Source organism: Varroa destructor, unplaced genomic scaffold (genome assembly GCF_002443255.2).
Source record: "Varroa destructor unplaced genomic scaffold, Vdes_3.0 BEIS01000001.1, whole genome shotgun sequence".
NCBI classification, from domain to species: domain Eukaryota; kingdom Metazoa; phylum Arthropoda; class Arachnida; order Mesostigmata; family Varroidae; genus Varroa; species Varroa destructor.
The window spans coordinates 43,743,743-43,769,197 of NW_019211454.1; the positions used below are offsets into that span (position 1 = coordinate 43,743,743).

At 43.1% G+C, this 25,455-nt stretch overlaps 1 long non-coding RNA gene across 5 annotated transcripts in view; it reads right to left on the reverse strand.

Annotated features, from left to right (window-relative positions):
- LOC111255452 (uncharacterized) overlaps nt 1-25,455 on the reverse strand; it is a 57,103-nt gene that overhangs the window by 19,023 nt on the left and 12,625 nt on the right. For 2 of the 5 annotated variants that reach the window (XR_015323452.1, XR_015323444.1), the window contains exons 1-3: nt 13,623-14,985; nt 12,969-13,375; nt 1,182-1,493 (exon numbers count right to left, since the gene is read on the reverse strand). This is a non-coding gene — a long non-coding RNA (uncharacterized LOC111255452). Of the gene's footprint in view, nt 1-1,181; nt 1,494-12,968; nt 13,376-13,622; nt 14,986-21,535; nt 21,629-25,455 lie in introns of those variants that run through there. The other 3 variants (XR_015323441.1, XR_002675493.2, XR_015323421.1) reach the window with 3 other exon arrangements.

The window sequence follows — 25,455 nt, forward strand, 5'->3', positions numbered from 1 at the left end:
ATATAGGTGTTAGTGGGATATAAACGTACGCATTTATAATGGATAGCATCAAGCGCCATTTTGAAAAGAAGCTACAATAGGCTGCAGTGTTGTTAAGTGCGCTATTTAATGAGTTGAGCTATGTCAGCTGGAGGCTGTGTAGGCAAAGCCTGATTAAGTTATGAACATACGCATGGTGCCCCACAATTTCATGATGGGCCATTTAGCTCTCAACATTGCAGTGTTGACACAATATGTACGGCAGTACGACAAAACCCGTTCTAATGCTGTTATATAATATAAAAACATCTGTTGAAAAACAATTTCCAAGGCAAACTTTGCTGGGCCGAATAACTTAAATTTTGGCATCAACGTTTGGCGATGTACAATTCCAATGCGCAACAACAATGTACCGATAGTCGCTCTACAACGGTGTCGTTGTCTGTTATCAGGGTTCAAGCGAAACGGCCGTCAAATCGGCATATCATATTTGGGCTTATATTTGAACTGACGCACACTTCTCATTATACTGACTGCAAAGAGATGAACTTCTAAGATTCGATAGCAGCATATATTGTGGCAAGTTAAGGACACTTTCAGTACATCACTATACAATCAATCTTTACTAAATTTCAATTCAAAGACTTGATGAAATTTGTTATAAAATCATCTGTAGAATCCTTTTCGGTCGCGAAATGGAATAGGATGATTCTCTTACAGTCCTCTTACATCCATAGGGTTACAGCTATTTTCTAGATGAGGTAAATTAATATTTTTGTAGTGCGTGGCTTACATCTCAATTGACCGTTCGATCGAAGGACACGAAGCGCCGGCATTTATGACCGACATGTTCTAGTGGGAAGAAATCGAGCGGCCTGGGTTCTCGAATCCTCGGTAGCGTAAATCGGTCGTCAACCAGGGGATTAGTAAGAAGAGTAAACACTTGTACAGCGACAAGGCCGAACAACCATTCTGTCCCGACATACGTGCCCCCTGGTCTTTTGTGTTCATTATACCTTGTTGACTGATTTCTGTTTATGCGGGTTGGTCATCTCTCAGGCATCGTCACCGTGAAATCTAAAAGGCGCGATTCAGATTCTTGTCGCCAACACTTGTTCTTTTCTCGACGCATATATAGGATCGACAAAAAAATTAACTGGACATCATAATGTATTTCAAATCCAAATAGAAATTGAACTTACAGAAGGCGGGCCAGCTGAGTCCGAGTAATTTCTTATCACACAAAGTCAGTTATCAGTTATTGGTATTGTTGGCAACGCCAGTCAATGAAGGTTAGCCTAAAACATGCCATACACGTACATACACAACATCGGTAATCATTCAAACGTGCAACAAGGTTAAGTGTTTTGTTTATGAAGTCGTCTCGATCGTTAGCGCTCTTTCGTCCTTTCTTTATATTCCATTCCTCATGTCAATCCAAAGGCTTGGAACTCATCCAGATGGTTTCGTACTTCTGTTTCAGACGAGTCCGTCATATCGCATCCACTTATTGGCTAGAATATAATAATAACATTTGTATTAGTTACTGTTGATTTCAATTATTTCAGCTGCGCTGATCATGCAATTGTCATTTCATAATACGCGAGTTACATATATATAGAGAGAGAAAGATAACGTATCTGTCTGTAACAGTAGCAGCAGAAATATCTTTCCTTTGCCTTGACAACTCCCCTAGATGAAAAGCAGTAGGGTTCTGGGTGGGGGTACTGAAGATGGTTTATCTCTTCATTGACGTCCATTAGCACATTAGCTGATGAGTTTGGTTTTAATATCATAGATGGCGCTAGAGTCGAGTTCACGTCGCTTTTTTAAAGCTATGCTACAGCAGTCAGCTTCAGGCCCGTGGCCCATGCCCCTCATGCACCGTGACACGAACCGTGAATTCTAGCATTACACAATATAGATTGTCCGGGCTTTCCCTTTATGCGGACGAGCCGCATAAAGGGAAAGCCCGAGCAGTTTTTTGGAACGTGACTAGGCCAACATCCCAACGTGTACCACGGCGCTGAACGCTTTAATAACGGGGCACAAAGCCGGAGACTTTGCGAGTTTCTGCTCGACCTCAGGGGGCATTAGTCAGCTGCCGCTCACTCTTTTCGTATCGTACGGAATAGGACAGGCTAGAGCTCAACCAGCACAAAAACACCACCACCATGGCCACCAGCAACAGAACCGCCTAACCCGTCTCCCCTCATCCTTCATCTCCCCACAGTTGTGACGACACCGAGCTTTACTAGTCAGCGTTGTGGCTCAAAGGCCGTTACGCACCTTGAGCCTACCAAAAGGTCTAAATAAAATTTGCTCCCCACTGAGCGGCACTTCATAGATGGCGTGTCGATAGTGAACTGTGTTCGACTGACGTGAAGGTTTACCGTGACCAGGCATTCACCACCGTATTACCTGGCGGCCGATAAACCACAGCTAATGCTATATAAAGGCAGGAGCTGTCTAAATCTATGCTACCTATCTGTAGCTGAGAGCCTGAAGCCTGCCTAGTGAAAGCACGCGGCACGGATTCCTACGGGACGTGCCAGCTATCTGTGCTCTACTGTAAAGGACAACGACGACCACCATTTCTACCCGGGGAACAGTACCTACTCTGTTGATGAGAAGGTCGAGTCGAATGATAGCAAATTTGTGTACCCTGAATTTTATTTTCAACACCACTGGAGCTAGGATCGTCAATACGATGTGATAATTATTTAATAACCGGGAATTTCGCCATTAGAAACAAGTAATCATTGGTCTTTGAACACCGTTAACTAGACAGTAAGCATTTTCTAGCCTGGCTTTTATGCTATATTAAACTAATACGATAACCGGCACGTATAAAATGTCGTTCCAGAACGTATTTATCTAGAAACCTATCTGTTACCTATCATTGCCGATGTCGAGCCGCACGCCAGTCGACGTACATAGCTACGCAACAATCGTCCAATTATGCACGTTTGTCTCTGGCAAACCAAACACATGTTAGAAAAGCATCAAAAATCAACTACACTAGGACTACATAGCTGTACAATTTCATAGTTTTTCGAGTATTTCTATGCATTTGTCTAGCAGTAGGCGCTAGGCAAAGGAGTGGCGTCGCGCGCCTTAATAGTTCCTGCACGGCTATTAGCACAGTGTAACCTGTAAATTGCTTGGCTAATTCGGGGTCATAATACGTTGTTCTCAAAACAAGAAAACACTTGCTTAGCTTCGTCGTCACATTTTTACATCAAATTGTTGAAACAGCTCCGATCTGTCCTGCAATCCCACACGTACTGAACAACACGTCCACCCTCTGTGACTACAACGATCTGGTAAAGCGCTTCATGTAATCTAATCTCTTTTAATAAATAATAAAAAATAAATCTAATAAAAACTAGTTATAAAAAAAAACCATATGTACCGCACTATCAGCAGATTCGGCATTACCGGCTCCAGTGTACGTAAATGACCACTAAAGGTCTGCCAGTGATTCCCTCACCGATGGCGCAGCGGCATTTATTAGAGTTTACTAAAGAGATACGATCTCAGTTTTGCTTTGTCGGCTTCATCTCCACGCGAGCCTCCGCTGTTAAATCCAAACAATTGTCTACCAGCAAAGATCTGGCGCGTGACTCTGCACAAAATTCTACTACAAGGGATCCAATTGTACACGAATCGGTCCATGAGCTCTCCTTTTCTCTGTCTCTCCTCTCAGTTTTCCTACTTCACTTGCATAAAAGTCAAATTCAAGTCTATAAGCCATATTATTACTATCGCAACAAGTACTTTGCTAATTGGAAATTAAACGCCAGTTTTCAATCAACTTTTTTTGCTCCTTTGTTTTGCTTATAGAGTAAAGTATAATCAGTTGTCATGTTTCGTATCAATCCATCACTAAATAAAACCAAACGAGTACTGGTTCGTCATCGGCCTGTACGTGTTGCGCACCATGACGTCGTTCCCATTTTCCGTTCGAAAAAGATATGACCCAACTCAATTGTGTGAGCTGTATCTGTGATCGTAATTAAAATGCAAAAATTATCTGATGGAAACAAAGATTTTCTATTATTACTCGTATGCTCAAACGTTTTGAACAGACGTTACTTTAGCCCTCCAGATCTCTCGCCCCCCAGATTCCCCAGCCGCGGTTTAATCCCCCTTCGCAAAGTGAGCGGGCGGCCGAATTTCTACTTAACCTACAATGCCCTTGTCTATCACAGACAAGGGCATTGTCGATTCTTGTCGGGCAAGTCTATACAGAAACGTAAATGTCGATTTAGATGCAAGACTACACTTATGAGAAGACAACAAGCCCGGCAAGAGAACTACAAGGTTTCGACGGTTCATCGTGCACGACTCAAGCCAACGTCGCAGCGACAAGAAAGCATAGGAGTTTGAGTGTGAGTGCGGGAACTTGTATATCCACTGAAGTGCGTACAAACGTTGGTCGCCGGTTGCCATACACTGCAAGACGAAATCATCTGTTGCCGGCGCCGTTACGTATTTTACCCATGTTCCACCGAAGCACAACGTGTAAACGCAACAAATACAATTGCGGCATGCGATAAAGAGTCGAGGCTAGCTCAAGTGCCGCCGATTAAATCAGACCCAAAGCTGATACACACGAAAGATAGAGAACCAGGTAGAGATCTGTCTTCGCTTCATGCCTCTCCTGACTATCTCGCTCACCTAAGCACACAAGAGCGCACCCTTTCGCCACCGTGGCTGCCATCATATAAGCGTTCCCTCTCTACAGGGTCGTAAGCACTGCAGCAAATATAATGTATGCTAATAGTTTATGGGTTAAATGAGATATATCTTTCTTCCGAGTGTAAGCACCCATACACCCACGCACGCACTCACTCACCCACTCACTCGCTTCACGCTACGCCAACAAGCCCAAGCCGGAAAAGGAGCACAACAGGTAAACAACACTATTACAACTGCTATGAAATGATCGCCACCCTCGACAGGCAGACACAGGCGTAGGTTTTTTGCCCAGTATTCTCCTCTTGGACTTGCCGGTCTGCGGTTCCTTAGCTGTGTGGCCGAGCGTACGACTGATTACACTCGACGAGTTCCACTCCTAAATTTGCGAATCGGCTTGCTGCCATCAGTTGTTGAAGTCACTGTCCCCCCCCCCCCCATTCGGACGACGGCAGCAGCGATCGAATCTAAATAACTCTTTCCCATCGAGAAGAGCGGCGGCGCTGGTCGCTGCGCGCAAACGAGCACAGAACTATCAAGTTTCTCGTCGTTTGGGGAATAGGAGGATAGGCGAGCGAAACTCAACGCGAAGAGGTGTGTAGGAAATAGGCAGCGGCCATCAATCGGTCTGCCGCTATCCTCATGAACTGAGTGATTGATGACCTGTATTGCTCCGTTATCAATATTAACATCAATTCTATTATGATCGAATATTATGTCGTGGCGCTTGCCCTGTGTGAATGTGCTTGCATCTATATATACGTATATATCGAAACGTACGTCTGTATGTTTATCAGAATCCTTGCAATTATTCATTTTTAACGAAAGAACGTGATCGTGAGAAGGATTTCCTGAATTCAAGCACTTGTGCGTAAACTTGGGTAAACGGTTGGGTGTAGTGGTGTGCTGAGCTTTCTAGTTTGGTCACGATACCATGATAAGGTTTAGTTAGAAAGGAGATGATAGTGACAAAATAAATCTTAGGTATATTTGAATAGAATAATATGTTTGAGATATTGTGAAAAGAAAGAAGTAAATTGATTAAGATAGGTTTCTGTTGCCTGTGGCTATTGTAATATTGCCCTTGACGACAAGGCGTCACACTTGCAGTATGCCCCCAATGTTGAGCTTCAGAAGTCGTATAGGTATTAGAACTAAATGTTTCGAGGTTTACGTCGAACACTAACGTTTGGCATTGCACTTTCCAGCACGGATCAAAGCGAATCCAGTCCAGTGTTCAAACTTGGACCGCTGAACATCCTTGAGATTCGCCGGAAAACATCTAGCCCATCCGGACATACACGCATCCACGTGTTTTAGCGCCCAACACAAGCTGCAATTCCCCATACCGTTGCGTAATTTCTTAAACAAATTCAATAAACTAAGCAGTGAACCCCGTACGATCGAGTTTTCATTGGCTAGCTCATCGCAAACATTTATAGACATTTCTCTCATTCGAAAGTGCACCCGAGTCACAATATCAACAGCAATTGAAGCACTTCGATAGCTACTTAAAGCCGAATTCTCTATAGAGTACAACAGCTGTAAAGTGTTACACCTCTGAACAAAAACAGGTAGGCAAATTAAATTTCGGAAATAGTCTCAAACCCTTTTGCTCATTTACGTTGATGAAATGTAGAAAGCACAATAATTCAATACGACCTACTGATACATCCGCAGTACATTATATACATATTAAAGATGCCTGGCTTAGCTTGGCAATCCCCTGGCAGAAGCAAGTGCTCTACAACCGCTTCCTCCACATGGTCCTAGCCCGGCCTATTCTTAAAGAAATAAAATCAGTTATTATTCAGTTCGGATGTGTTCATCAGGGAGGACGACCTCATCTCCTTGCTAATCTCCTAACAGAAAGCCGTGTAGCACCTTTGCCTTGAACGCTGGCCACGGATAAGTTGCTCGAACTCTCAATTCCTGCCATTAAAGGGCAGCCCCTAGGAAAAACCTTTACGCCCTACTTGCCATCTGGACACTAGCTTGCTATTTTCATTCCTTGGTCAAATGGCCAAACTCTTTGACCCATTTTTTTACCGGTATCCAGTCGAATGCCAACCCCAGCGAACCCACGCTGTCCCCCAGCTAATCGGCTGGCCGGCTTGCACTGCGCCCGGGTTGCACCGTTCACTCCCCCTAAACTGGAGGGGAATTCTACCAGGGACGGACGTTCTCTCTCTCTCTCTCTCTCTCTCTCTATATATATATATATATATATCTACAATTTGTTAGAAAATACGACGGCGTCCTGACTCATCATGGATAACAAAAAACCCCGTTGTTGGCGTCGTCGTACGGACAGTTGCGGGGGCGGCATAAGACATGACGACGGTAAATGTGCGTACTCTATCGTTTACGACGATGAGTAGTACCAATACGTGTGTGCGTTATTTATGTTGTATGCTACTAGCTTGTATCCATGGCTGCGGGAGTCTCGGTATTTCCTTGCGTAAGTAAGTATATGCGCGTACGGGTACGAAACTGACTGTTCGGACTTTAGACGAAAAACAGTGTTAGCGACTGTTGTGACATGCTGGCAGTGACGCCGCCCGATCCGTATGTCAAAGATAGGCGAATACTAGGCAGCAAATTCTCTTCTTTCACCAACACCAGAAGCAATATTGCTGCCACATTTAGCGCCATCGTCATAAGACGTCTGTAGCACGCTGTCACCGTACCCGAATAACCAAGGGGGCATAGCTGGTTGACTGCGAGACTGTGAAACACTATCTTCTAGCCACAAACAATGCTACTAAAGCCAATGCCGTCTCCGCGGTATGATCTGCGGCAGGGGCACTAGCTCCAGCTGCTTCACGTCGTTCGTTGCTGCTGCTGCGGGCGAAAAAGAGGATTGCACTATGCTATCGTCACGATAAACAACGGCAGCAGCCCCAAGTCGGGCAGTTAGACAAGCAGTCACTGTGGGGCGACCGCTATGCACTTCATGTTACCATGACTTCTCATACGATTACACATCCAGAATAAAACAAAATGGCGATGTGAGCAAAGCGATCGTAATGGTCGTTGTTGCTGCTGGCACCATCAGCACCAGGGTTACCACAGAGCTGAAGTCAGCCACAGCTGCTAGTTGCTATCGTGTTGTTACTGTTCCTGTATCATCATCACCATTGTCCTCACCATAGCCGCTTCGGCCGTCGCTGTGCTGTCGGTATGTGTAGTAGTGCTAGTATCTCCCTGACCATCGCCGCGCGCCGCGCCAAGTTAACGTCGTCGACTTTCACGTTGTTGCATGTCGCGCTGTTCGCTTCCTTGCTTGCCGTATATCCGCCACTGGCCGCTGCTCTCACGTGCTTGATTGCTGACTACAATGCATGGACGCCTCGTGTTGTTGTTGTTGTAAATGTTTGCACTGCGTGGTTCTGGGCAGTTCGTTCCACCTTATGCCCTAGCTGACGGCTGAACCGACGCTGAAGCCGTTGCTGTCGGCTGTTGGTTGCTGTTTCTGGCTCACGACGACTACGGCTGCCACGCCAGTCGTTGCTGTCTCTGCAATTGATAGACAGACGGATTTCATACCGCTGTCGGTCTTCTGTTCTAATGGCGTGCTGTAGCTACTAGTCGTGCTGCTGGTAATGGTGGCAATGGTCGTTGTGGCGCGATGCTGTTGCGGACGCCAAGGACGGCGGCGTTGTCTAGTGGCAAGACAACTGGCGACAAAGATCGCTGCCGTCAACAAGAACAACAACGTTCGATCGCGTTGTCCGGTTACAATCAACTGAACAACAACAACAGCAATAGAGAATCCCTACACTTGCCTAGTAATCTGTTTGCCTTGCTTACGAAAATAGAAAAAATTTATGAAAAAGTATACACACACACACACACACACACACACATATATATATATATATATATATATATAGTATGAATTGGTGTACATGTATATGGTTACGGGACGTATTATTTACGTGATCGTTTATTATAGCCTTCTCAATTGTAGAGACTCACGGGTGAGCAATGCAATTCTCAAAGAGGCATATTATACTGAAGGAGATCATATACATAACGGTGGTCTAGTACTATATTAATATAGGCACTACCGACACAGAATTGAGATTAGTGCACCTATATGATGGCGGTATATTTCCAATTTTTAGAGGGACATCTATAGGTGAGAAGTGGGAAATTGAGCACATGAGCAGGTGTTTTCTGAATTGGTACAAGCCGACCCCTTTTAGTGGGAAATCGACCTTCATTAAACGACAACTCACTGACTATAAGTGTGCACGGGACTCCGAGTTTCATCGGTTGAATACGATCTGTCTACAGCCGATTTAGCATTAATTTAAAGCAAAATAGCTCTTGCATGCACCGCCTTTTAGATGTCTTTATCGGCGTTTTTCTTAGGCATCGAAGTCCTTGGTCGCAAACTAGAGCCGAGAACTTATTGTTTCTAAGGGCGCAATACGCATATCTTATGGGTTCTTTCATAAAGTTTCTTAAATAAAGTTTGCATAAAGTTTTCTTATCAGTAATGTCAACTATAAAGACGATCCTTCCTTAAATACTGAGCTTCAGATGCATTTCAACAGTGTCATAGGTATCCACTCTTCTAGCGCATTGTTTCGTGTTGTATCGTAAGTAAAATGCGTCAAAAAAGAGACGCGATCTTCTGGTTCATTAATTATCGCTCAAAGCAACAACCTTAACTGACAGCTGCAATACGAACGTTTGCTTGCTATAATTAGCAGCAGAAAAAATGATTCTTAGAGAAGTTCTGGGTGCACCGGATTTTACACGATTATGGAAAAGCTTGATCGAACGAAACGCTGTCATTTTGAGTGCTGTTTTTTTGAATTGGTTCCCTTGTTTTCATTTTGCACTGTTTCTTACTCGTGAATAGATTTCATCAGCCCCCGTACAGGGTCTCGTTCATCTGACTTCATGCAAATATTATCGCTAACCTAACTACCTGCTAGATGGGCATGTGGAGCTTTTCTAGATGCCCAGGCTATTATATTGACCGCGATGCACTAAATCGCTTGAAAGCCTCTGTGTACGGCTTAAAATGGTTAAAAATGTTTTCTTTGAAGTCTTTAAAACGCTCTCGAAGCTATCTGGTTCCCGGTCAGAGGCGGTGCCGTTGGCACATGATAATCCATAACCAATTCACGTACGGTTAAGATCATTTGATTTGTTGCATGGTACAACTAAACGATTCATTGCCATATTTTCAGTCCAACTCAGATTTATTTCTATTATATCAGTCAAAAGTATTTGTTCGGCATCCAAATGAAATCGACATACAAAATTTACGCTGCTTACTATGAATCGCCTCTTTGCGACGAGAAGGAGCGTTCTTTTAGGGCAAATATAGGAGGCACCCTAAGTTGTCGTAGCGTTTAGAATTGGACATCCAGAAAAAAGCACTAAACAGGAGTCGGTCACAAATTCAATTAAAAGGATTACGTCTTAGAAATCCTCGCCCCACCGACGTTAGGGATAGGCGCACTGCACTCGGGGACTTACGAAATTTTACAATCTCTACCACTGGCCTTAATCGTTCAAATTATATAGGCGAACTTCCTTTTAGAAGCTAACAATTTAAATTGTTTGTTTTGACCGGATAGAACTGCCTATAGTGCCTTGCATCCATTAATGTCGTTTTGCTTTTTGAGATTCACCCTCTTATCCAGGTCCGGGTTTTTATTTATATGACCTTGCCCCGATTACAACCCATCAGGATCGAAGTTCACACCACAACATCTTTAGGAGCCCGCGCTATTGCAAACATGCTGCTGTCCAATGTGGGTCACGAATGCTGGAATTTTTTCATGGGCCATCTCGACATTACGCCATTGCTTTGTTTATCACTCGATAGTATTACCGACGACTAGCGTCATTCCTCCTTCTCGTCACGGAGCCATTACGGGTCTGGATTGCTGAGGCGGGATCGTTGCAACGATGGGCCATGCAGATTGAACCCAAGAAATTCACCTTTTTACCAGAGCAGAGAATATCCGAAGCATGTTTAGGTTTCGCAAATTATATGCGAGGAATATATTACGAAAAACAGCATTTTGAAACCTTTGCGAAGTCCTTTGAGAAGAAGTTACGAGACAAACTCTATCTCCTTGCCTTATTTCTAGATCTATTATAAAAAGTTCATTAATTTTTGATAGATACTAGAGCTTCCACCACGGGTGAAAACAACGTTACAACCTCATGCCTCGGTCCTCGCTCCCAAACACATATTGGTAGAGATTTTTAGAGTGTTTTTGCGGGAAAAAACGCTGCTCGTCACAAAAAGGTACCGTAAGTCTGCGTCAGGCTCCCTATCGGGACAGACAGGTGGACTAAAGGAAAGGCTCACACATTCTGTGTCATCAAATTCCCTTTTCGTTTCGGCAGGTGGCACAAACTGTGTTAGCAGCGTGGATAAAAATCCAAAGGATTTTGATAGATTTGTATTAGGCTAGGGTGTTTGTGATAACATCAATAGTGGACGCCATTTTGTGCTTTGTGTATTTATAAATAAACTATGTGCTTATGTAAAACCGTCATGATGAACATTAATCGCTACATAATTCGCTAAAATAGTTACAAGGCAATACGTTATATCTGTTCGCCGAAAAGCGCCCCGTTCTATGAAGCCTTAACCCTTATAGTTATGGCCTTATAGTTATGGCCACAAGCCGCAAATCAACCCAATTCTTAATTCCAATAAGACAAACCTACGAGACATATACATTCTATGGAGCAAATGAATTTTTGCTAGCGTTACGTCCGTAACAGGACGAATTACACTAGGCCTCTAGAAGACAGAACTTGGGCTCTCGTATTTTCCCTATCGGTCAAATCGGTTACCTTAGTTTTTTGAATGTGACTGTGCTCCAGACTGACACAGCTCTTGAAGTGATATAAACGTTGGACCTTGCCGAATAAACAACAGGCGTGCGTTTCTAGATGCCCTAAAAAAATAATAACTGTAAAGAAACGAGGTCTTCAGTGCCTGACATCAGCAAACAGACCAGTGAAAACTACTGCACACAACATCTAAAAGAACGACCAGATAACCATGTATCTTGAAACTTGCGTGTAGACATTTAGCATAAATTAGTTTTTAAATCGACATTTGTAGCTTCCTAGGCCGATCGAAGAGTGGGTCCACTTTTTGCTACTGAAATCGAATCACGAGAACGATACTCAGCCGTAGTCCTAATGTAAAGTAGCATCGAATCTGAGTGCAAGATTATTAGATTACCTCGGTTCTGACGTTCGTTTACTTCCCTCAGGTTAAACGCATGATCGGAAGAGTTAGCTATTGGAACAAGGCAGTGCTAAGATCGACTGTTAACATTGCATTAATGGCTTTCCTCGCTAGCTTGTTAAGGCGTCACCATTTGGATTTTTTTTGTTTCTTTTAGCAGGTACAGATGATGAAATCGATGACGTAGCTATCGGCGAGATGAGAAACGAAGTGAATTCTTGAATAGCTTCCGTCTCTATAAACTTAACTAACTTGATAGGGGGTTTCTTATAGCAATAATCATCTAGCGCCTTTTCCATGATAAGCAATTTTTCTCAACGCGGGCATATTTCCGCTACATGGCCTCGGCTCGTTCAGAGGTTTGTGACTGGTTGTACCGTCGCTTGGGGGAACTCTATTTGAGCTGCATTAAGGTAAAGTTAAGGCCTGCTCATTAACATGAGAAAGACAATTTTCCTACTTGACTTTATTTGTAAAGAAAATCCCAACGAGAACCGAATGTCGAAATTGCCCGAGGCGCGTGTACATACTTTACCTTTATAGTGGTCTTAGTGATACTACATTTAATACTTATGTTCCCGGTAGGCTGGTGTGAGTTCCGACATAGCATCTGTCACGGACATTTTCATTTCGCCTTTCGATTTATGTCTGCGATCAGCTGTTTGTTAGATCAACAAAATTAGATCAAACAAAAGAAACCCGCCGACGATATGAACACGGAAGAATCATCTCGCTGGCTTGGACAACTAAAACCTCTATAGCCTGTGGTCGATGGTTCAAATCTTGCCACCGATGAACCTTATAGACGCAACATAGAACGTTTTGAAGAATACAAAATACAGCACAATGCTCTTCAGTTCACAGACCGTACTAAATACCATACAAAAGACTCCGCTTTATAGCCACTAATAGAGAAACAGTGATTACATGGTTCGTGTTTGTAGGCGCGTACACTAGATAGGCAAGTACGTTTGCTCAATAGTTCGGCAATATGATTGTTTTATAGGATATTTTAAATAAATTAAACAATGCCGTCAACCTTTACCTGTTCTCTAAATCTAGCAAAACCATCATCGATCTTGACTGTTTTCTCTTGCGACCCCGTCTACAGTATTCACCGGATGATTTAAATAAGTACATCGTTTTCGAACCTGCTCTATCTCCTTTAGATCGAGTATTGAATTCCGAAGTACGAACACCTCTCATGAGCAAAGATGTTCATATTTTCCAGATGAGATTTTGAATAAGGTTACTACGCCGTCTAGGGTAACTGAGTGCACTGCTGTCAGCTGGCTGGTGGCTAACGGAGACGATTGGTATTTGTGAAGCCGCCATGCGATGGATTCAGTCGTCCGATGGCTATTTTCGTCGTCGAAGCTCCGCAGCTGTGCTAATGAACAGGAGGATTCAAAGAACTGCATCTCTATTGAGTCGCTCAGTGTCTCTGGTTACCTGTGTGAACAATGTATTTATTATAGTTCATTATATAGCATTTCTGAGTGTCCACCTACAAAATAAACATCGTCTTTACTTATATTTACTGGGCGTGAGTGGATACGCCGAGAAAACGCGAACGTGCACATCGGTCCACTCGGCAATAAAGATCGAGACTACTATACAGTTCTGTTACGTTATTTCTACGAGTACAGTTACTAGTCGAACACTTTCCAATTCCATAATTCTACATACACACACATACATGCACGATAATGTACGACGTCATCGTGTGATGGTCATATTGTCCTGGCTGGTACGTAGCTTTAGCTGTGCCAGACATTATAAGGACTTTCACAGCTCAATAACTATATATACGCACTCGGCACCAGCTGCCTACATATGGTCTGCGATCGCGCTTCAGCACCCGGTCAGTTTTCGCAGCTCTGCCTCGACTGACGGTAGTCAGCTTGCCACACATTGCCAGAGCGACAGCGGCAGCCCACTGACCACGGACTATCTGACCGACAGAACAGCAACTGTACTACATATATATATGTATGTGGAGCCCTTCCTGGCATCATGTGTTCTGTGGCGCGCAGGGATAGCAGTTGTTTGGTTCGTTGGTACTGTGGCCCATTATTGTGGCCGACAGTACAGCGGTTGGTAGCAATGCCGAGAAGACAGAGCTAGAGATGAACACGGCTGCCAGCTAAAGCTCCACCGGCGGCTATCCATATGCTATATGGGGGACACTACGCGCGCGCTAGTTCCGCAGCAGCGCTCAGAGGCACCAGCAGCAACTGCAGTGGCAGCAGAATGGCGCACCGATGGCGCGGCTGAGCCCGGACCGGCAAGGGAACAAGAACCCGGCGGCCGCCTTAACTGGCTCAATCGCCAACGGCTACGCCGCCGCTGCTTCCACTATCAACACCGAAGTCGCTTGCTGCCGCCGCTGCCGCGACCGTTGCCACCTTCATAGTCTCTTTCTTTTTCTCGCTGCTGCGTACCAACTTGGTGCGCCGCTATCCAGCGGACGGATGAACGAACGTTCGCTATGTGCCAGTCAGTCAGTTGCAAGAAGAGCGCCATCGAAAAATGCTAAGAAAGCGGTGAAGCCAAACCGAAGCAGGCTGGGCAGGGCCGATTGCCACTTGCTAGCCGCTGGTTGGTCGTCGGGCGACAGCGCTGCAGGAAAACGTTGACGCTCGGCGGACACCTCCGACAACAGCAGCGGGGTAACTACGCTGTGGCAATAACAACAGCAGCAGTGGAAACGATGGCGTTTTTTCCAATAGACGGTCGAACGAAGGCAAGAACGGAGCCACCACCAACAGCGACACCAGCCGACCAGCGTCGCCGTCGCTGTAGCTTGCGCTGAAGTTCTCGCTATGCACCAGCGCCGATTGCTACTGTCGTTGTTATGGCTGCCGTTGCTGACGCTCAAATGGCGCCGGCGGCGTCAGTGACGACCGTTCGTGGATGATGCACGATGCCTTGCGGCGGCAGCTCTGCCCTGTAACGGGTCACTATTGCACTGACACACGGCAACCAGCGAACCAGCTTTGTCCCACCCGCCGTTGTTCGCATTGGCTGTAGCAATAGCTGGATAGCGCCTCTGCAACAGCGTCGCGTGAAGACGAAAGGTCCGAATGGACTGTTGGGCTGATAGACAAACGGACTGACTCACGCTCGCGAACGCAAACGCGCAGACAGACCACCACACTGGCCAAGTACGCAACAACAACGACGGCAGCCGCGGCAATAACGGACAACAACGACAAGAACTGTTGCCTGCCGGGGTCTATCAGCGGGTCCGTGCGGAGATGCAGGGGTCCGCTTCGTGTGTATTATTGCGAGCCATTGCTGCCTCCCAGATTCCGTTGTGTTTAGAAGGATAGATGTGTATACGAATGTTGATTGTACACATATGGTGAATACAACAAGGGGTAACGAAATAACTAGCTGGTTCTTTCTATCGATCAGTGTATGTTATGCACCCGCTCTGCTGATGTAGTTTGCTTTCTTGTAGCACTCAGCACGTACATTGAAAGTAACATGTACGCACATGTATAGCAGAGAAAAAGATTCTGAAAGTATGAATATGTCTCTGCCTGTTTAGTTTTTTATTCGGCAAGCTTGCATTCTCTTTTATTACTATATATACATCAATATTTTTGTCTCAGAATTCCGTTTGAAAAGACGATTATACGAAGTTAAGCCTTTTTACATCTTAACGCTTAGGTTGAACGCAGATTATCCTGAAACTTATAAACTACAATATATTCCAGTCGATAAAAGCACCGACGTAACGAGTAGTGGCTAAATGAACGTAAAGAAAAACATGTTTCTGCATAAATTACTGAATACGGGTAATCATAGCTTACCATATCGAATGCTAAATACTATGAGAGACAATGACAATGAAGGCAAAGCTGAGGTTTCCCTTTTTCCGCATATTTTGCTCATGTTAATAAAATAATTTAATAAGTGCAAAGTTACCGTGAAAAAAATAAAAACAGTGCTAATGATATGACAACTATTACCAACATTATATATTACGGTCCGTAAACACGCGTTCAGAAACAATGCTTAAACCCACAAGTCACACTGATCTAAGAGAGAAGATATTTAGTCCCTAAAATATAGCTTTACAATTGAAATATAACGGGGAGATATCAAAGTTGATAACGCAATGAGATACATACAACGAAAGGATGTATATGTGTCGGTCGAGCCAAAAAAGGGAACTTGTTGATAAATATAAAGATTCCGCTCCATTTTATTACTGTTCTTCAGTATGAGCTGCACAAATGCTCTCTCATATTTGTATTGTGAAATGCTTAAAAGATGCCCGTGTTTTTTGTTTGGTACTTAAACGTTCAAGCATTAGACGGCTGACTCCCAGTACGAAGTACGCCTATGCCTGGATTTTAGGCGAAGGCGACACGCACTGCATGGGGACGTTATCGAAGCCATTCGTTTGGCATATCTACATTATTATATAGTACATATGAAGCCTAATAGGTTTGTTTCATTTTCTTCGTGATGGAGCAGCGAGCTCAATAGGTGGTCTACGTTCGAAATCAGGCGTACACACATTTTGCTTGGTGATGGAAGCTAGGTATCTGAAGCAAGGCTTCAAAATCGACACTTCTATTAGTTCCGTTTTTGCTGTTTTCAGCTAAGTCAGACCAGTAGTTTCCTCTTTTCTGAAATTATAACTTCGAAAGCTGAAGTATTGTTCCCAAGCAGGACCGCGCCTTCGAAATTACTGAATACGTTTGGTTGACCACCCTCAGCTAACTACTCTCATGATGAGTACAAATCTGATGAATGAGAGCAAACCATTAAAACTCGTTGTGGATTAACTAAACGCACTATATATATATATATATATATATATATATATATATATATATAAAAAAAATACACAAGAAGAACGCAGCGTTTTGCCGATAGCGGACTTGCATCATTATCGATGTGCTCTCAATGTAGCCCACCTATTATAAAAAATGTGCGTTATTTTTGACCATGAATCCATACGTTTAGTTATTAGCTATTACAAGCTATTTTACACACCCGGATTGGGTTCCCCTCTTTTTCCTTCCTCTTAGTAGCAGTTTCCTTGTGTTTTAAACAATGTCCTTACAAACAACGCTACTGAACTACAATGTCAACTATTTATAATACAATATAATAAAACGGGTTACATATTTCCTGTCACTACTATATGTGAACAGATCTCGTCCGCTTCTATTTAAACGTATCATTTTTCAGTCGTCCGATAAACTCAAAAAATAATCATATTTATAATCACACAAAAACACCAGTTTTCAGCTTCATATGATTACGTAGCCATCAATGAAATGCCCTAGTCCGATCTGTTTGATGGTCTCTGGATCGTGACATCATCAAAATCAACTGCCCCACACCCGTCTTAATTCTGCCTCGTACGACAACGACCGTATGATGGCGACGACGACGATGATGATGATATGAATAGAAACCGTTTGGTTGCGGAAATGATCGAAGAAACACAATGACAGCAGCGGCAACAGAGGCTCGATACGCCTGTTCGTCCGTATGTGCGTGCGTGAATTCAAAATCAACAGAAAATCGTCACAAAAGATAATTCTATCACTCGCTAACATGACAGCTGCTCAACCGGCCGTCAGAGGTCGCTGCTGGTGCCGGAACACCAAAAATTACTGCTGCCATTATAAGTTCAGTTATTATTAATCCTTATCGCACTTTGGCATTGTGATAGAAAGTGTATCATTATAATCAGGCTATTATCGACATATCGCTATAGTTATCAGTATTGCTGACGCGATGCCAAGGCGTAGCAGTACGTCTCTGCAATAGCTCTACGGCTAATAATAGCTTTTTTTATTTCTAGATTTTACTAGATGTTTGATTTCGAGTCCAATTTGTCCTTTCTGCAATTCTTCGTTGATGGATGAAGCGGTGACGAAGGCGACGACAATTAAATCGATGTCTCACCTTCTTCCTCGACCCGCCCAAGCCAAGCCCTTAATCAGACACTTCATTGAGAAATGTAAGCATCGCTTTATAAGCCGGAAAACACTGCTGGCTAAACAGTACATATGTCTACCGATTATAAACAACTCCACGACCCGCTGTAGTAGTCAAACTCACGCGTTACGGCCACCTTAGGAAATTCCATAATAATGATACGGTCGTGCTGTTGAGCGACCGCTATTATTACAGTGTTATCTAACGGCGACCATAGCCTCCTTGTCAATGTAGACATCAGGAAATATTAGTTGATTATCGGCAGTGAAACCGTTATCACATTAACGACCATCTCTCCACTCGTTCCATATTTATTTTCTATTATTCCACGTTCTATTTATTATCACGAAGCCAGTCGGCGGCGGCGGCGGCAGCAGTGACGACGACGACTACAACGTGCACCCCTTTTCGAAAAGTGCCAACCGCATTCGGCAGCACCTCAGCACGCTCCGCACCTCAGCGCGCTCCGCACCTCGCCCATTGACCACCACCTCTACTACACACCCTGTGTCTGTTGCGATGGGTTCGCCTTCGCTCTGTCTCTGCTGCCTGTTGCACTGCGTGTTTCATCTGCCGATAGTGACGAAAAGAATCGTCGCGAAAAACGCTACCCCGAATCTGTCTCGCACGTTCACTTTCCTTTGTTCTTTCCGGCTGTTTCTTTCTCGTCTCTCACCTTCTCGAGAGCTAACTAGATACGTATCTAAATAGCTCCGGCGATAAATGTTTTAATGGGTGAGCAAATAACGGTTAACGTCATTTTCTAAGAACACGAAAGTCTGCCTGTTTTCGTTGAATTGAGCTCGGTCCTGCGCACAAAAATGCGATTAGAGCTCAAAGCGTCAAGGGTTACCGGCAACATTGTGGACACGATTTTTCTCAGATCCGCATCACTTCAATCGGCGATCAGCAGGTCGGCCGAAGTCGACGCTAACGTCTAACCGTTGTACTACTTGCTATGTTAATGTGTGTACACACTAGCACACGCACACGCGCCGTTAGGATACGTCAGAAAACGTGCTACGTCGGTCATTCATAAGAAAAAGTGTGCTGGCGCCTACGTCTCTCTGCCTGTGCGTATGGTACAAGTAACGATCTACGATAACGTGTAACTGTTATTTTTTGACGACATAATTTCGAGCAAATAAATAAGGCGGTAATAGGCGTTTCGTCGCGGTGCCCTCTTTGCTTTTTGTTCGCGTGCCAAATGATACGTTCTATATGCAGACAAACAAGAGAACAAACGCCAATACAGATAGAGACACACAGAGAGATGCGTTTACATTTGTTTGCTACGATCGTTTAATGACGCCCGTGTAAGTTGTCCGTGCCTCTGATTTCAGCTGTTTTTCCTCATTAATAATAATTAGCACAATAATAATGGCAATAGGAGCTGCTTGTAGTAATAGCACTTCGGATACGTGAAGGCAAAGCCTTGGCCAGCTAAAGTTTCTGTCAGGCGATTATATAATGGGAATATAGCAAGTCCACGGTTGGTTTATCGCCTTCAAGATTATATTAATGATTCTTAAATGGATTCTCGAGGTTGACATCTTAACCGCGAATGGCAGCCATTATGCAAAGTGACAGATCTAGATACGGTACTTGCCGCAGCAAATTCCTAAGATTTGCTTTGTACTGTATTATTCCATACGTGTGTAAGGCAATTTAGCGACATTTGTCCCCTTGGCGACGTCTTGCCGACAAGTGACGAGTACTGGTGTATAATACATAACATGACGACCTTCGTTAACCTGAAGTCGATAGCAGTATGTCTATCTGTAAGGCCTACCTGAACAAGAAACACCTTCCCCTAGTCTCTCGGCTAAACTCCTGCACAAACTGATGGAAACAATTTTAGCAGCATTTTTTAATTTGGAACCGAAACAAAATAGCTGGATAGCTTAACCTCAGAGAAATCAAACTTCATATTTCGCCATCATTGGTACTTCCGTCGTTTTATGGATCGTTATGTATTCGCACTTGGGAACAAACAGCTTCAGTAAAATGACAAGTCGCCTTAATCTCAAACACAGTGAAGTCGCAAGGCTTTCACGCGGCCTTTTGAGCTTTGCCTAACGTTTCAACTGATTGTCATTGTTTTCTATGCACGTATTTTGTAACTTGTACTCCAGAATTAACCGAGGCAGTCCTGACCCTACTAATATGGGCGGTGGGCAAAATTATCTCCACGCCGAACATTAGTGACTTCGTGAATGTCATTTTGTCCAATGCAGCCATTAGACGTATACGACAGGTACCATCAAACGTGATAAATTCAAACTGCCCTAATTAAAACTTCGGTTGTTAATACTAGGATTATATCAACTAAACTCGACAGATACTAGCACACATGTCTCCTCTGGGCAGCATAAAGTCATATACAGTGTCACATCAGGTAGTTTTACACTTGGTTAATAGGTCATCCATTTTCTCATCAAAGCGATGCACATGGTTTCCTTGATGATCTCTCGAGCATCACCAACAACGCCTGATTGGGAATCTTTTTCACCAGACACGTGCGTCGTTTTATTTAGCTATTTCTCGCGCAGTAGTGCGGAATCTTAATCTGCACTGGATTGTCGATCCAACCAAAAAATCCCGAATGCAGCACAATCAAGCTTTGCTCATTTGTCGGAACGGGAACCTGTGGTATGTCGGACATGCTTCTCGATGTACGTCACCATACCTCAACAGTAAGGTCTGGGATCGATGTTTCGGGTTGAGAAACCTTATTGGTTTTGTCGATACAGATAGGGTCACCACTATAGATGCTTATTTCGGGGGCCTTGAAAACTTCCGGCCGCAAGTGGACGATTCAAGGTAATTTTCCGTATTGATTTTCCGATGCTTACAACGTCTACACTGTTTACAACCACGGATCACTTTTTCTAAACAGATATAAAAGTTCCTTATCGCCCTCGGTGTGTTACGCCTAGGAGCATTTGGTCTTTGTCAGGGAGTCCTATCACTTTTTAATGAGTTAATTGTATCCTCATTGGATCGAAAGAATGGTGATAGCACTTTCTATATATCATTCAGCTACGTGAAGAAGGTCGATATTTAAGAAACACACGGATTTAGAGAAGTCAATAGCCAAGTAGGCGGCTAGAATATATTGATTTGGCAGAGAATATGGCAGACTTTGGTATTAATCCAACAAGCTAGCCAGATAATGTCCATTTCCAACCCAAACTTTCTAGCGGCCTACAAGGGACACTAGGTATGAAATCCTTTTAGCTAGTTATGGGTCAAATCCTGCATTGATAGACTGGAAGATTCGCGCTAAGAAAGATGAATTTGCTTCCGTGATTTTTTCTTGAGAAAAAATGCCAGGTTCGGCAGCAAATTACAGAGCACGTCTGGAAGTGCACATCAACCCTCAAAATATTTCTGTTCTTACAAATCTCCCCGAAAATCTCAGGGACGCCTATGTACGGATCAATACAAATTCTAAACAATTAAAGTGTCTTATTTTCAAAAAAGCCTTCAAAAAAATCTGAGAACTATTTTGACAGTCACTGTACAGTTTTTATGGCAAACAAAAAAACATGGCGAGGCCTGGTCACAGCGAGTTTCTCGATTCATCACAATTCAATTGACTATGTTGTTTTCAAATATACTTATATCGATACGTACATACTAGTCAGCCTTAGGTGCCATTCGTGAGTCTCTTACATTGAAGGTCTCCCATTCGTTTCAAACGGATGGCAGGTGCGACAGTTATCCGACCTGAACAAAAAATGCACAGAAAGAAAATTGTGGAGAAGATTCAATCGTTCACACACAGTTAATGAGCACAAGATGATCAGCGAGTAATATTTGCTCTGATATCCTTTGCCATGCATTACAAAGTGCAAACAAACAAGGGGCCTTTTGAAGTTCAATGAAAGTTGAAAGCAACACGGTCCAATATCCTGATATCCACTCATTGACGGTTAGCGAGTCTTATTTATTTGTATACTTCATAGTACACATATAGAATTGGACTTCGTACAATGCATGCCCGATATTCTGCAATCCTTCTAGGGGACGTAGTACATGTTGCAAGCATTTCTTTATAATCACTCAAAATGGTGGAGGTCAAAGGACAGGTCCTGTATCGCTTCAGGCTACCGCTCATGGGGATACCGTTGCTGCTTATATATTACGTATTCTCATTCAGAGATCAGAGCATATTTAGTCAAATCGAAACAAGGTATTGCATTTTATTCGTAAACAATTACAGCGCCTTGGAAATCGTAGTTATGTGCAATATAAGCGATATGGGTCAAATTAGCTAGCACATAGCGAACATGTAACAGGTCGAAGTCCTTTAGCTGACCCTGAGTTCTTTGCCCTTATTGGCTAGTCCATGAAGTCACTAGCTAGAGTTAGTTGAATGTACCTCCACATTTATTTATCTTTTTTGCAACTGTTCAAGAGTAATTAGTAGGAGGATAACCTTATTAAGTAGATGAAGTCACAGATCCGTCAGAAACTGGTGGTTCTGCTCAACGAACCAGTCTCCGTTCAGAGAAATAAGAGTGGTTGAGTAGTTCATGTGCAGCAATAAAGAAAAGCAACCTTTTCGCTTGTAACAGCTGCGACCAAGTGCGAGATATTTCCGTTGAACGTGCTATACTTTTTCGATGCTTACGTCCAGATTGAATTTGGGACTCCCGGGAAAAGAGGGGTATCCAAATTATTAGGTCAGTACACCTACTCCGGATCCCCCTAGTTACCCGAATTTCATACAAAATTTGCTTCGCCGTCTCACCGCGTGACGGCTAACATGAGAATAACGCGAGTCGTTGTCAACGAATTTCAAGAACAAACCACCTGCACTCAAGTTTGTATCCTTGAGCTGAAATAACCTTATATAGGGTTATAGAATTTTCCTTTGTCAATAGTTCTACTTACCAAACTTAAAATAAACTATTAGTGAAATATCGTTATAAGATTGATTTGCATATCCTTTAAGGTTTCACCGAATCGGATGCATAATGGTGCAGGGATAGACTCTGTGCGTATGTTTTCATAAAGTTCTGCTTGTTATTTGCAACAATAATCGCTTCGTCAAACGGATACAAAACGGCAGTGAAGGACATTTTTGTAGAAAAAAAAAGGTAGACTGTTCTTTGCGATAGGAAGGACGCTTGTAGTATCGCTCAGGGCAAATGCCTCTACCCATCTTTTAATTCATCCACATGTCACTCATGCTTGCTCAAAGCTGATATAAAAAAAAAAAAACAGTATTTAGCTTTTGTTTAGGACAATGACATTGACTGAATGTGTTTACAAACCTAAGCGGCTGTATTTATTACAAGAAAGATAATTGTTCGCCACTGAGATACGTAGGTTCTTTCTTGACGGAGGTCTCCTATTTAGTGTAAACAAATCATTTATCGCTTGCGGAAAAGGGTGACATATAGTAGACATAATAGTATGCTTGACAATTTAGATAAGACACTTGAAAAACAGAAGATTTCTTAATATTAATTAGGCTGCCTCTGCATTGCATCTTGCGTGATTTAAGCGTCCTTCAAAGCAGTTGCGTATAATGAATATTGGAAATAAAACAACATGCTGTTGTTAGTTGACTTATTAGCGTAATGTTTACTGTAAAAATCATGATCACAATTTAATATGGCAGCAAGGAAGTAATAACGAACGATCGTGTAGAAAATGGTCACACAAAGCAAAAATGGACCAATTTTCGTCACAAAGTCAAATACCGATCTTAGTTTTCCTTACAGTGGCATCTGGTATCGAGATGTGAGATCATGGCAGAGTTACATTTTATGAAACTGGACATTATACGAAATAATATATAGGAAATATAAAAGGTCTTCCCCACCATGCCACAAATATTTCTTCCCGCTGAGGAAGATTCTAGCGGTGCAAGCATAGCCTATAGATCCTATCATGTGACGGAATCCCACATTTTTTTAGACTAGTTGATATCTCTGCTAATCACGTTCCTTAAGTTTAACAGAAGAAAACTTAATCCAGATAAAGTAGGAGTAACGTCGAACAGACGCGAGTCGGCTTTACTGACACGTATCTACAGCGACGGGTGGCTTAAAGGTGGCCGGTAGCTTACTGTGACTCACTTGCCTGGCTTGTAGCAGCCCTTCTCTCGCTCCTATAGGTATACTATTATTACCATCATTGTTGTATTACATTCTGAAAAGTTTTATTATATAATCTGGGATCAATGCATTTATCGTACAAAAAAAGCTAAACTCAAAGCCACAGAAGCCATCATTGGTTTGTACGTTTAACCGAAGCAATCTCACCTGTGACTGTAACACTTTTCAAAAGGCGTCTTTTTCAATCTCAGCGTTAAAAATTATATATGAATATAATGTACCACGCATGACGAACGTCAGACGTTTCTTTAGTATTTCAATGAAGTGCTAATTAATAGTACCATCAGCACCTTTCAGCTTAGTAAGCGCGCATTAACTTGAAAGAATTCACAACTTATTTTCGGAGGCCACGGGCAGGTTTGTTCGGAATCCGAGCACAATGTATTTTTAAGTTTCTGCATCAAAGTTTTAAAAGTTCAACTCACAACTGTTAACGTACTGTTGGGCATGCACAATAAACCATCGTACCTGCTTTTCACAGCGTTAAAACGTTGAGCATGCATTTAACTCTTATGTGGCCATGTAGTTGGCTGTACGGTCCAGTAGGATGTCTCTGGATCCGCGAAGTGTCGAGAGAAGGACTAACCGGTACGGGCAATTGTTTCAAACTAAGTCGCCAAAACTCAAAACCCAACTGGGTTTTTTTTAGCTTGGTAAGAGACTTTCAGGTCGTTCCATCTCGTCCGAGGTAGAGTGACGACTTTTTCAGAAGTATCTTCAGAAGGTTGAGATAAATAATGTTCTGGGTCATCTTTCGGCAATTTAACGACATTTACAAATATGCTGAAAGTATTATAAACTACCGTGAGTAAGTGACCGAACCCTTAATGAGTAGACGATGATCTTTCACCAGCAGGATAGCTTCAGTCAGCAAATCCGTTTAGAGAATGATCGAACCGCTCGATTTTCCATATTTCTATAAATAATCACAGACAAACACATTCTATGCAAGCCCATCCCTAAAAAACTATAGGGGATTATTAATTGCTCCGAATGTATCTATTTACAATAGAACCGGTCGTTTCTATAGTTCGGTTGCATTCCAATGAATCGTTTTGATGACAGTTAATTTAAAGGGTCACCCAGATTAGACATAACCGCAAACAGCACTCACAATTGTAGATAGCACGAACGGTAATCGAGTCAGGTATTGATGGGTTTGTTGCAATGGCGATGGCATTAAATTTTTTGAGGCTGATACTCCTGAGGCTAGTCAATGATGAAACACGTAAAGTTTTACAACGACTTACCGATAGCTGCCAAAAAACGTCTGCTATTAAACGCTCCACGCTATTCGAGCTAGCAACGTACGACGGCACCAGGATAAGCAAATCGTCCTTTAAACAAAAAGTGTGTGAAATCATTGACGGGTCATGGTATAGATCGCCGATCACCTCTTTGGTGCCAACATCATTGTTAATAATC